Below are 13,987 nucleotides of genomic sequence, written 5' to 3' on the forward strand. Positions count from 1 at the left end.
AGTTTTACATACCTGGTTTCTGGCTCCAGTCTTTGCCCTTGTCTAATGTAGACTCCATCTTCAGCCCGTGTTTGCATAATCAAACGTCAATGTTCTTGCAGAGAGAAGATCCTCATTGTTACACCCCCCCCCCCTCCCTCGCTGGCAGGCAAAGGTGGATTGATGACAGTAAGGAGAGGGGTCTGCTTGAACAGTGGCGTCGTCCAGACCGTTTGCTAGCGTCATTAGTTTCACTCCAACGTTCATGCTTCAATCTTCTTTTCCGAATCCTCTCGCCGGTGCTCCGCCCAAAAGTGGACAAGCAGAATCAACCAACAAGCAAGCCCCAAAAAAATCCACAAACTCGTAGCGTTCGTGCCGGTGTCATTTCGGCCTTCCCTGGTGACAACGCCTCGTGGTTAGCCGGGTGCGAGATATCAATTTTCTTTGAGAAAAGCCAAAACGTCTACTAGCCCGATAAGCTTAGAGTATATGTGGAATGCTGCGGCGTGGTCAAACGGTTTTGATGAGCGTCGGTCTCATATATCGACCTGATAGACCTGAGCCCTTCTTGGAAAGTGGTAGATGAACAATACCATAACCTCTTGGGTCGTAGAAATGCTTCATCATGTATGTCATCCCCCATCCTGTCCTGTAACAGCACAACATGGTCAGTACCAAACAAACAGCAGCGTAGCAGCAAAGCAGGAATCCCCGACCGGATTACGCACATCCAGCAGTGTCCGTCCCCCTTCGTCCACAACCGCTAATCTCTCCACTCTTCCCTCGTGAAGGCATCGTCAGAATCCAACTCCAGTTACGTATCCGTCCGCTCCACATGGTTGGCAGCAGCCGGAGCACAGACAAGGCTTGGCATCTGAGTTTGACAGCGCCGAGAGAATAGCGTGGGCCAGGGTTCCTGGTTCCCCAGCGTCGCACTAGCCCGACAGGCTAAAAAGGCCGAGCAGCTCGTCTCCATCATTGGCCCGTTTGGCCTTCCATGGACCGTCGAAATCGAGAAAGGGACCCTAACCCCTCAGCAGCTTGGCCTGAATCTTTCTATCCCCGATCCCTGTTGGAGAAGGGTGAAGGGGAGCCCCCGCTTTTGCTTGCTGAAGAAGTGGTGATCCTCTCACACCCTGTAGTGTAGGTGGTGGTGTTGTGATAGCAACAATCGTCCAAGACAAACGGCTCCAGGCTGGCTGGTAGGGTGGTGACCATAGTGCCAGTTTCTCTTTCGTGAATGCAAAGCTCTGAAAACTCTGCGCAATCCGGACAAACTGGGAACGCAAGCGACGGTTGCAGTGACAGTGGAGGTTGCCATTGAGGAGGACTGACTTGCAGCGACCGAGCGAGTGAGGGGCCGGCCCGTTGAAAAAAAGCAACAAGCATCAAAGTCAAAGAGCATCACGATTGCTGATGACCCCCTCCATCCACAGTTCACGATATCTTTGCGTTGCAAAGGAAACATGATGGTGGGTGTAGGACAATGCATAATGTCCAAGGTCGGAGCAATCCTTGACGATGGGAAGACTCAGCTCGCATGATGTCTTTTGATGAGGTTTACGGGCTGCTCACCAGAGCGAAGATCGCTTCCCTACGCTATTGGAATTGTTGGCTAACGCTTTGCTTGGTGCTGACACGGAGCAGGGACACACCTGGTTATTATTAGCCTCTGATATTCCTCTCGCTTTCAACAACAGATCAAGTGAACGGGCGAACCACCGCTTTGGGAGCAGGGTCCAACTGGACAAGATCGTCGATGTTCTTCTTACCCTAGTTTCTGTTGCTTGATGGAATTGTTGTGAAGAAGCCCTCATCCTGGACTTTCATCAATTGACCGACTCTCAAGCCTCACGACTAGCAGAGCTGATGAAGGAGGATCTCGGCCAATCCGGGCTTTTGACTCCCGGCCATACCCCTGTTGGGTTGGAGAGAAGGGGAAGCTAAACCCGAGCTTCTGGTGCCGGAATACCACCCGGGCCACGTGCAGATCATGCGGGGTTGGCGAGCACAACGAGACTTTGCCCCTACCAGAGACATCTTCCGCGCCGAAAGGTCTTCTCATCGTTGATGAGCATACGATTCTTGGTACGAATCGGAGAACGAGTGAAAGCTATTCATATGTCGTCCGTCCTTGCCATTCGACAGAAATTCCTCTTCGTGCCATGCATGCTGGAGGGGCGGGAACGCCGCTGTTTCGTAGAACTCCAGCTGGATGGAAGCCACTATCTCACCGGTCGTCAAGGATGGAGATGGATGGCGGGCGGGTGGTGGCCTGACTGGCTTCGGCACGTTGGGACATGTTGAAGAATCCCAGTCTAGCCTTGGGCTTTATCTGCATGTCTCAGGTCGGTTAACAGCTTCTTCCCAAAAGCATCAGGTTCTATGCCACACTAGTGTCAATCTGGATGAAGAAGTGTTTCAAATCTGAGGGCTTTGCACCCAAAGGGATTCTGTCCACTGCGTGTTTCGAATCTCCTACAAAGCAGAGATGACACAATCAAGTAGTCAACTCGAATGCCGCCATTTCCACACGCATTCCTGGCGTCAATGCCCTGGCAAAGGAGATCAAAGTTCCCGGTGTTCCAAGACTTGGCCACGTGCGAAGCCGTCATCACAGCTAGCCACGCCAGGTTGAATTCATGTCGATCAAATCCCGAGGGAGCGGTGAGCTACTTGTCCAGTCCAGGCTCCAATGAGGTTGTTGGTTCGTGAAATTGCGATTCGGAGGTTTCGGCTTCCGGAAGTTCCCTACGTTTTTCCTGGTGCCTGCCGAGCTGAACTGAGGTCATTTTGATGTCCTGCTTGTAAGATAAAACTATTCGTGATTAAACCAGTCCGGGAATTGGTGGCCATTGTGGAAATGTCTGTGCCATCCAGTCTGGGGAATCCTAGATGGTCTTTTTTAGAATCCACCGGCGGCGCTCGCCTCAACCATTGTGGTGGAGCGCGTTGGTGAGGTTGAGCGTTCAGCCCCAAATCCACCAGGCTCGGGAGAAGACTGACCATTGCGATAGCTCATCTCCGCTCTCGGTAATCGGAATCGACACGAGGTCATCGTTTCTTCAAGAGGATTCTACAGATGTCTTGATCGTAGAGCGATGTCCAGTCTTCGGAACCACCGTTGTGGAATCCATAAGCCGGTTCTTCTCCCGAAAAGCAGCAGCCTACCATACTATCCCTACTGGATCGGGTGATCAACATCTCACAGTTGGGGGTGTGTTTCTCTTGGCAATTGGTGAAGGCATCCAGCTCTTGGACAAATCATCGGTCTGGTCCGAACGGGCAACCCCCCTGATCCGACAAGTCGATGGCCTCCTGAGTCGACAGCGCAATGTTTTCGACAAGGCCATCGCCCCATAATTCTCTGGCAGATCGCGGTGGCTGAGCAAAATATTTGCACGTTGGAGTTGCTCAAGGGCAGCCACTAGAAACGCGCTTGCTCCCACCCGAGGCATTCGGTAGGAACGACCCATGATGTTTGCAACGAGTGTTCAATATTGCCACCCTGGACGGCCTCGTCGGAGGGTACTCCTTTTGCTAGCCGCGGGGCATTTGCTCTTCCCATGGTATATCTGGATAACAGTCAGTTGACTGCTGAAGAGCATCACGAAGTGAACATACCCACAACCATGCTGTACAGGACTTTGGCAGGAGGAGGAACCGAGTCCTGGTCTTTGATCCTATTTGATCATGTAATGCTTCCGTCTGTCAGACACCATGTCTCACCTAGGTTACGAGACCAACGTGTTTTTGCTGAGGTTTTGTACAACAATCCCTTGGCCCTCACTGTGAGCTGAGTATGCCTTCCGAAGGGGAATTGGAGACAAGGATCGGTAGCCGGTGACTGCAACTGCCTTGAAAGGGAGACCATGAAAGCCAGTCTGGTCTTCATTTGTTCCACAACATGGGGCTAGAGGAACAGATAACCTTAAAATGACCATAGAAATACCATTGAGACGGATGCCATGCGGCAACCCGGATGGCGGCCAGCTGCATTCCACATCATGGCAGTAAACTCACATTTCGAGCCAATATCATCTTTGCCCAATGCAGCTGGCCGATGCTCATGATAACCTCAACATCAAATGGCCGGATGTCTCCTGTGCACTAGGATCTCTAGAAAGCCGCAAGCCTAGATAGATAGACTGCAACCTGGTGGCGCCGAAGATACGAGAGCGGTGAGTGAAGCTGTTGCAGACCCAAGTTGGCACTCGATAGTGCAACAACCTTGGTTCGACAACCACTCTCATCACGGCAGCGCAACACTCTCTCGTGTCTCGATATTGAGCGGCAATGACTTGTGCTGTCTGAGACTGTAATCAGACTGGGTGGCGGGCGCAGCGAGGGTACCATTCGCGAACAAGCCGCAGCAGCCATCACGAACGTAGAGGAATCCTTCGACTCGAGCTCGAGTCGGAACTTCTTTGGTGGTGATATGTGCCTTGCCGATATGCGAGAGCGAGGAGACCAAGCCCGTTCGCCACGAACCGCTGCAGGGGAGACGGATGCCAGAGCTAGGTTTTCTTGGCCCTGCACCGCACGGTTTTGCAGAAGTTGAGTGCGCATACGCTATTCTCCGATAGGCATGGTGTTGTGGGTGAGTTTGGTGGATGACTGAATGGGATGTAAAAGACGACCATTATCGACGAGCGTGTGAGCGTGTGTGTGTCTCTGAATACTACATCCGCATTGACCTGTCAGTATCCGCTATTGGTATCGTCGCCTGTGATGGAAATAGATCCGGCGTAGGAGCAGTATACCGTTGACAGCTAAAAGGGCACCGAGAAAGCAGAACTTAGGTCAGTTTCGATCCCGGTTTTTGCTGGTTGGTTGGATCTGCGTTTGATTCTCCGGCCGTTGGAGGGTGTGAATGCCCCTCATCAGTTCAGTCATCACAGACTGACCGCCAGACCCGTCATGGAGGGGTGAGAAGGAGAGAGCGTGTGATAACCACCCCTGAAGTGACGAAAGCGGGCAAGACGGTAAATCTTGGCCCTGGAAACAAAGTGCGATACGGGATCGGCTCCTCTCCCGGAAGCCCGAGTACGGCGGGTCTAGCCAAGACCGTGAGCATTCCTGGTGTTAGGAAACCAAGTGCCGGGGGGGCAGAGCCGGCCGTGTTTCTGAGATGACGAGTTCGGCTGCTGGCATTGTTCATGCTCGCATCGTTCCGGGCTAAAGGCATGAGCCTAGAAGACGATCTCGAGGCGATCATGAAAACAAGGCATCATCCATGACGGGGCTGCGGATGGGAGGATGAGTGAAGGTGAGGGTCGTCAACGGCGGCCGATCTGCAGGAGGACGTGGGAAGCTGCATGTGGATTCCTGTTTATCGACCAATTTGCCAGGCCTCTTTTCCCGGTCACATTGTCGTGATATGGAGCGGTGAGGAATGGGCTCGAAAGGGAAGGACCATTACGAAGCACCTGGCAGAAAATACCGCGAAGAGGGTTCTGGGTTCTGATGGTGAAGCAAGAGCGATTCTGGACCCCCCACTTCAGGTGAAGCAGATGTGGCCTGTGCAGCAGGTTACTCCTCTTCCAGCCAATGGCGTGTAAGACAACGTTACACCCACCCAAAGAACCACCTCGATTCTTGTCACACAACCGACCTGAGACCTTTAGGGCTCAGCGTCCCACGCAGGTACCGCCTGCCATCTGCCACTTGCCACCTGGCCGTCGATATCGGCTCTTTCTCAAGTCTTTGAAACTTTAAACAGCAGGTACTCCGTAGGACTGTCACTGTGATAGACCCTCACCTCTGTAACGATGCCACCGTGATGTAAGATATTCTAGCAGCCGTTGGACATGACGTCCGGAAATGGAGCCAGCTTTCGCCGTTCCACGTTTTGCCTCGGACTTGCTGCGAGTGATTGATCGATCAGTCAGCATTTTACTGAGTGGACATCTTATTGTTCCGGGGAAGCTCGCTCCTTCTCCCGGGCCACCAAATACGCAGTTGGACGTTGCCGGCGATAGCTGTGCCACACCCGGACAATTCGGGAATCTTGTGCTGGGCAAGAGAGCTCCATGGAGCCTCTCCTGCGTACAGAGCAAGATTGCCGACGGCTGGATTGCACTTCAACTCGGCCGGGGGGACCTTGCTATTGATTCAGCCCGCAGCCGGTCCGTCTGCGGCGAGAAGGTCATCAATATCGGCGTCGTACGATGTTTGCGTCCCTAAGATCTAGATGCTGGCTTAGGTACTCCGTACTGAAGGTGAGAGGGGTTGAGCCCTGCTGGGCTAAACCATTCCTAATTCAGCGCAGCCCCTACCAGAACCGCGACAGCTCCGAAATGACCGATCTCGTTTATCGTTGTGACAGGAAGATCTCAAACCAGCAGCAGTGATAGGATTGTTGTCGTGTTTGATGTATGCTCGTATCGACCTTGAAGGTTGTGATGAGTGGTGGGTTGGTGACAGACCAACTCAAGAGGAACATGGCATTCTGCAGGCAAGTGATCAATTCTCGCTGCATGCAGATGCAGAGGCATAACAGCGGGATGATATTGGAAAGGAGTCGCGGATCCTTGGTTGCCAACCGGGACGTTTGCCGGGCCTGGAAACACTCGACAAATCAGAGGGAATGCGCAACTGAGGCACAAAAGTCTCGCCACAGCCTCTATGGATTTGAGGAGGCGGTCAGTCATAACTTCACATCAAAACGATGCTGTGAAAGACCGAGCCTCGGAGAACAGGTTATTCCATCCTACCGGACTTGGACAAGACTTGTTTGTTGGTCCAAATTGCTTGCATTTGCGTGAATCTGGTCTGTGGTTGTTCCCATCATCGAGGACTGGAATGGCCGAGCCTGAAGCTGCGAACGCTTGGTCTGTGCAATCATGCAACAAACCATGGAAACCCCAAGCTTTTGCGTTCGTCGCCACCAGCTGGTTTTTGTCGATACATTGGTCGACTGAACATACCTTTCTTGTTTCGATCGCTTTCATGCTGCGCTCTGCCCTCCATATTCTGCATCTAGAGCCCTCGTAATGCTTTAACCCCGACCTCGTAACCAGAGACCGGCAAAAAGGTAGGCCGAAGGCGAGTGAGGCAGTGGTTCAAGGCAGAAAGTGAGGTGGGGTTGAGATGTTTTCTGTTTCGACTCAGTTTCAGATGAAGTGATGAGATTGCGGCTTCCTATTGGATGTCACGATAGTCCGGGGCAGTTGAAGTCTTCCACGTGCAGCCACGTTTTATCCCTGCAGAGATCGCCCCGCCCTATCGTATCGAAATGACAGACTGAAGAGACTCGACTCTTGTGTGTTTTGCTTGAGCATTTCCAGCAGACTGCAGGTTCAAACAAGAGTCTGACATTGATGCCACCAGGTGATCAGAAAAGAAATTGATCCCTCGCGCGATGTCATCTGCCCCGTCATAGACCCCACATACAACGACCACCTGCTCACCCCACACTTGGCTGGTTGCGGGGAGGTGATGAGAATGACGGAGATGCTTCGTTATTCAGACAAGCCATCCTGAGAAAGGGGGCACACCTCTTGGCCGAGCTCGGGTCAACGGGCCAGTGCTGTGCAGATGGCTTCACGAACTCCTGCTGGAACGGTCCATAGATCTGCACCCAAGCCACATATCGGTAAAGAGTTGCTGTCAAAAAGTCAAGAAATAGCAACAAAGCGTTGCGTCGGAGTTGTCAAGGACCAAACTCTCAGGTTGACAGGTTCGCCGCCAGAGTTGCACCAAAAGACTACCTTGATCCTCAGAATGCGGGGGACGGAAAGCAGAATCAAAAAAGTCTCCTTTCATCCCGCCTGGACACGGGCCTCAGGACCCTTCCCGCAGTGAATATCTCGAGAGTTGTGGCAAGAGGGTGCAAATGAGAAAGGGTTCGCGCATTGCAACATTCCATACCACACACACCATCACACCTTGTAGACACACCTCAAAGACCAAACAGGATGGACTGCATCGGAGACCTGTTTTCCCAGCCCTTGACACACACACAGCTTGCCAGCTTGCGTAGAGGGGTGATGTCAGTCAGAAGTCCAACTAGGCACGTTGACGTTGTTAGGTATGGGTTCTATGTGCGTCAGGCATTACAAATATGACGCCTCTATATGCTGCCCGAGACTAGCGTTGTTTCTGACTTGACGATATCAGAGCGTACATAGGCGATTGCGAGGGCTGCACCTACTATGCCTATCCCATCCCACCATCATCCCGTCATAGACAGAAACGGCACTTGTCTTCCTAATCTAGTCATTGGGGCTTTCGGCCTTTGAAGCAAGCAGGCAGGCAGGCAGGTAGACGAGCAGACGGGACATCCTGCATCTATCGTGCCGTGCTGGTCTGGGGTACATTTGCAGATGCTTTACAGACTGGCCGCATGAGCTGCCAACTCATTCCTCTTGTGCCGTGGTCCCTCGAATCACAGAGTAGGTAAGTTGATATCTTTTGTATGTTTCTGCTTTTGATGCCACCACGGATCCACAAGACGTCGCACCCTTGCTGGTTCATCAAGGGTAGCAGAGCGCAGTGCGGGCAACCCTCGTTCATGGTGATGGTGTGGAGTAGCCAATCATGCTCCAGGGCAGCACACCAAACCTGCCGCGCACAGACTCTATCCACCAGAAGACCGGCCGCGCTCAGGCTTTGGAACAGGAGATTCTTTGCACGACAGATCTTGATCATAAGAGGTGAAAACGTGGAGGCAACAGTGGTCCGAGAGAGGAAGCCGCGAAGTGCCCTGGGAAACCAAAGAAGTGTCTCGGATCGAAATCTCACAAGCGCCAGCAGCCGCCGGTTGCCGCAAGCGAGCAAAGCTTCAAACTCAATTCACCCAACCCACAGCGGGACTCAGGTACCTGGTTTGTTGGAGTTCCTGAGCAGCAACATCAATAACCTCACCCCTCAATAGACGTCATTCGCTTCGCCTGCCTGCAGACAGAGTTTTTCATCTCCTGCGATGCGGTGAAGGGCAGAACTTGATGGCTGGCCACGCTACGAGCCGTGTCTGCATCGTTCCTTCACAGCTTCCCCCACACCAAGTAGCACCGGCCACACCTCCTGTCGATGCATTCTCTGCCGCCTCACCGTCCGTCATGTGAGCCTTCTCCTTCCTGGCCCCTTCTCGCCGAAGCATTCGGTATTTAAGCGAAACAATGTTACGGCGGCTTTTATTTACATACTGATTCAGCGGCCGGTCAAGCATGAACCCCTCCGTCGACGCAGCGGTGAGCCGGACGTCATGTACCGGTACCCCTCCCGTCGGTGGGTTCCACATCCGGCCTCCGTTCCTCTAAAAATGCTCGAGCCATATCTCCCAAGCAGCCAGTTTTGCTGCCGTCTGCCACCTCCTCATAACGACGACAGCGACCTAGACCGGCATCCGAGCCGTCCCGCGGCCGGCGTTGCGGCCTTCTACATGCTTTTCCTGCAAATCATGTCCTTCCCTCTTTTTCAAGCCACCCGTCGTTGCTTTGGGGTGTCGCTTCCCCGCAAAAGGACCAGCTTACCTGCTGCTCACATACAGTCCCTTTCTCATGCGATGCACTGCAACATCTAGAAACGCCACAATGGTATTGGAAGAACCACCTGTTTCAGCTCTCTGGTAGCGGCAGCACACTTCACGTCTGTCGAATCGTCGTCGGTGGAGAGACGGGAGGGCTCTATCACGGGTCTGGCCATGGTGTTGAGAACACCGGACTTCCCAGCGGGGGTATCCAGACCTCAGAAATCATTTCTACGGTTCGAAATTTTGCACAAGTACACACGGCATAGGACATATATTGTTTTTTCGCCCTCCGCACAGCGGCGGCATCACACAGTGGCTGTTGTCCCAGCAAAGCCTATAGCAGGCCTGCTAAAAACCACTGTCGATGGCAACGGCACGTCGTCCTCCAGCCGTCTTCCTTGCCATTCCGAGGGTTGAGAATATGGGGAATCCTTGTCAGACGGGTTCATCAGGCCCACGCCAATCTCGAGGATTTCTCTGTTTCTCTGTTGCAATGAGGATGGTGGTGAGCCTTCCATTTCCACCAATGAGGAGTCTGATAGCTGGGGTGAGCTTGAACAGAATTTCCCGTCAAACGAGTGCGGTGCTGGCCGCGACCTTTGGAACTGGACCAATCGATTACAATTTACTGGGCGCTCAGCGGTGGTCTGGGCCCCTAGCCTGACCATCTTGCTGGAGCCGCTAGATCCCCCAAGACCCCTCAGGAGAGACGCAAAGCTTACCCTGGCACCAGCCTCTATCCACAGGGCTATAACACAGGCATCGCTGTGATATCGCCAAAAGCAGAAGCTTTCCGCAGTTTGGTATACTAGAAAAACTGGTAATAAATGTTGGCTAAGAATCACAGCACACGAGGCGAGGCCTTGTTGACCGGCCGACACAGGATGGCCCCTGGACGGCGCCCTATTGCAATATTGACTGGAGGCTCTTCATTGCTAATCGTGAGCGGGGTTGGATGCGACCTTGGGATTATCACTGGTGTCCACAAAGAACGATCCAGCTCCTGCAATGCTTCATCATGCGGATATTCGCCAAATGCAAAGCACTTATCCGATCGATCCAACGATACGACTAACGATGGCTAAGCAGGCCGTCCAGGATCCTCACCGCTTGACCAATCTCCCCTCGGCCTCTAGTTCCAGCGCATCCATGATCGCAGGCACGCGGGGCAACCACCATGAGGATGTTTACCAACTCCATCATGGCTTGATGTCTGTGAAACGCAGAAACAAGAAATGCCTCTGGGACAAAACAAAACCACTTTAGCCTTTTCCCGTGACCATCACGCGCGTTTCTCTCGAACCGGCCGCTTCTCGCGATCATATCAGAGGCTAATATTCCATGCCTCTTCGAACACTGTCTTTTATGCATAGGATGATCGGTATTAACCTTGATAAAACAAGAAGAGCACGGCATGAACCCTTTGTCCCCGGGCAACGACAGGATCAAGACACGGATGGAAACAGCCAACCCGGGAGGAAAGGAGAGACACGGTTCGAAGCGCCGTTTCCCCCCCTCTGGATATTGGATGTTTCGTTTGTTGCATTTTGTTTCTCGCTTCCCAGAGGACCGATTACACAAGGCTGGCTCGGCCTGTGGATTTGCGGGTCATTACAGAGCACGACGACTACGAAGGTACACGACAACGCCATTGTCACCTTCACCGACGGTGTTTTGCTTTTACACGCCCCATTTTATTAGCGGTGGCCTTGTGTGATGAAGCTCAGGTGAGGTGGAATCGGGTTGTCTCGGCAGGGGTGGAGAAGGGATGGAAAAGGCGCCGGTGGTGGCCGACGCTGTCTGTCATCATCTGTAAGACGTTGGTGCTCTTGCATCAGAGACACAGCCAAAAAGACGGTTGATCAGTTTTTCAATTGGTCCAATTTCCCCCTTCCCGTCCCTTTGGTGTTTCTGGGACTTCTTTTTTCCCTCATCGATTCCTCTTTCCTTCCCGCTGCGTTCACAGGGTTGCGGGTAGGAGAAATAGCTAAACCGTTGCCGGCATTTCGCGGTGTCGATCTCTTGGGTAGGGTATCTCAGGCTGGGAACCCGAGCTAGCCGGCAGGGGTCTGCGACAAAGCTCTTTTTTTGTCCCCCCTTGATGGCAGAGGAAGAAGCAACAAGTGTCGTTGAGATTTTGGATTGTCTCCGAAGCTGCCCGGCTGCCGGTCAGGGGTTTTCTCGTCACGATCTTGTCTCTTTTCCTTTCTCCTCCCTTGCGATTCTTGTGTGTGTTGGGGCTCCGCCCGTCACACGTCTGGCTCACATTCGACTGTGAGGTTTTGCTGCAGGAGAGATGGGGTCTTCTCATGACAAGTGCAATCTTGTGGTGGGCCGTAGCTTCAACGCGGTTGCATCCTATGGTCGCATTCTAGGGCGGCCTCTAGATGCACTGCTGCACCACGCACACAGCTCTCTCTGATAGAGCGCTGGGAATCTCGCTGCTGTCGCAGTAGAAGCCAAAGCCGGACCGAGGGGGCTTTCCAAGGGCGAAGGGGGAGGCTGGTGTAACAGGACCTGAGACCGGGAATTGGGTTCTTTCGTCGGCAGTAAGAAACAGGTGCCGGCTGGTCTCTCAATCTATCTGTTTTCCCTTATACATACTATCCAGCCCGCGGACGGGTTCCCCTATTGGCAAGGCCCTTCTTCACCTGCGGGCCGACTCGCATCGCTCACATCTCACAAAGATATCTCACATGTCAAAGTCCAGATTTCTGAAAGGCCGGGTTGGTGAAGTGCGAGGAGATATCGAAGCCAAGTCGTGTCGTCGTTGTACAGCAAGGCACAAACCACACAAACCAGCATCTCGGGTCGATTGTTCACCGGTCCACCGAACTCTCCGTGCTTCACAATCCTCCTCATCACCCATCCATCCATCTTGCCAGCAGTTTATCTCGTTCGGGTCAAGTGTCCATCCAGCTCTCTCTCTCTCTCGACTTGGCAGGCAGGGGCACACCCTTTTCTTCCTTACGACGGTAGCATCCATGGCAACCTCGCTTCGCACCTCTTTCCGCGGGGAACTCCCATCTTGTCCCTCCCCCCTCCCCCCTTCCCCCCCTTGCAAGGTACCAGTCGGGTTGCTCTCCAAGCCGGTAAGGTCTCGATCAGGGTTCTCGTGGCCGTTACAGGTACCTCTTGGAGTGTGACGGGTGACCACCTGGGGTACATGAGTACATACATGGGCTGCAGGTGTGTTATAATAATTGTCCGTGCGATTTTATGGGTGCATGGCTGGCTGGCTGGCTGCGAATGGGGTGCGGCTACCAAACTGTTTGAAGGGACTCCACCCGACTGGACGCGGAGGAGAAAGGGAGAGAGGTCCTCCTGTTCCTCTCATGGCCATTTCCCACACCAGAAGAGGAGGAGGTGGAGGAGGAGGAGCGTCATGAAATACCTACCCTGAGGTATGCCCGATACATACATAGGTATCTTTTGTCTACACGGGTACATGGGTACATCTTACAACAGCTCAAACTTCACACTTGTCCCCGGCAGGCAGGGCAGACAGACATGCATTCGCAGAGAAAGCAATTGTCAAGGTTTTGTCAAGGTTATTGGATGTTGCCCCGCGATGGACAGGGACAGGCTACTTCCGGTCGCTGTCGTCTGCGCTAGTGGCATGCCGCTAGCAAGGGATAGGGGCTGCAAGCCCGAAGGGTTAAGACTGACGCGACTGACGCCAACGAGAAGAGTGAAGCGAGGTTTGATGGCGACCACTTCTCCTCTTTTTGCTCCTTTTTTTTTCTGTCTTTGCTTTTTCTTGTTACTCTTTTTTTTCTTTTTCTCCGTAGTGTGAGAGCTGCACGCTTCCTGCAGGGCCCGTCATCAGGCAGGCAATCTCTGAACCTGACCTTGCCTGTTCGATAACACTCAGCTGGCCCTGAGGGAAGTTCCTCTTTGGGATGAGAGCGATGTTGGTCTCTTGCCGTTTCGAGGAAAGCTCAGGTAAAAAGCAACGCTGTGGGCTGGGAACTGCAGCAGTCCCAAGGGGGGGGTTGGAAAGGGATGACCGACTACCTAGGTGAAGCTGGGGGAGCCGTCCCCAGTAAGCCTTCTACCACTCACTCACCACTCGCTCGTCCCGTCCCTCCTCCATGCACTATCATCGTTACGGACCGGCGACGGGAAACAGAGAAGCAACAGAAAGACACAGGACACGGCACACCTTTTGATCGGCACTCGTGATTTCTACATACTTTCCTGTCTCTTATCATCTCTGTTATTATTAGCCGTGTAATATCATATCCGGACGGTTCTCTAGATTCATATGTATATCTGAAGAAGAGGGGGGGGGGGGGGTTAGGTACAAACACACAGAATCTTCCTAACCAACAGAAAAACATTTTCACCTTTTTTTCTTACCGTGCCGTTCGGATCCCGGATCCCAAATTCTTGACCTTGACTAGCTCCGGCACACTACGTCCAACGTTGGAGCGAGATATCACGAATGCTACGGCCGTCGGCCAGATTTCTTCTTCACCTTGCAACAATTCGGAAACCCCTCACGCACAGCAAAGATGTGACTCTCGC

This window comes from Podospora anserina, chromosome 6 (genome assembly GCF_000226545.1).
Source record: "Podospora anserina S mat+ genomic DNA chromosome 6, supercontig 2".
Lineage (NCBI taxonomy): Eukaryota > Fungi > Ascomycota > Sordariomycetes > Sordariales > Podosporaceae > Podospora > Podospora anserina.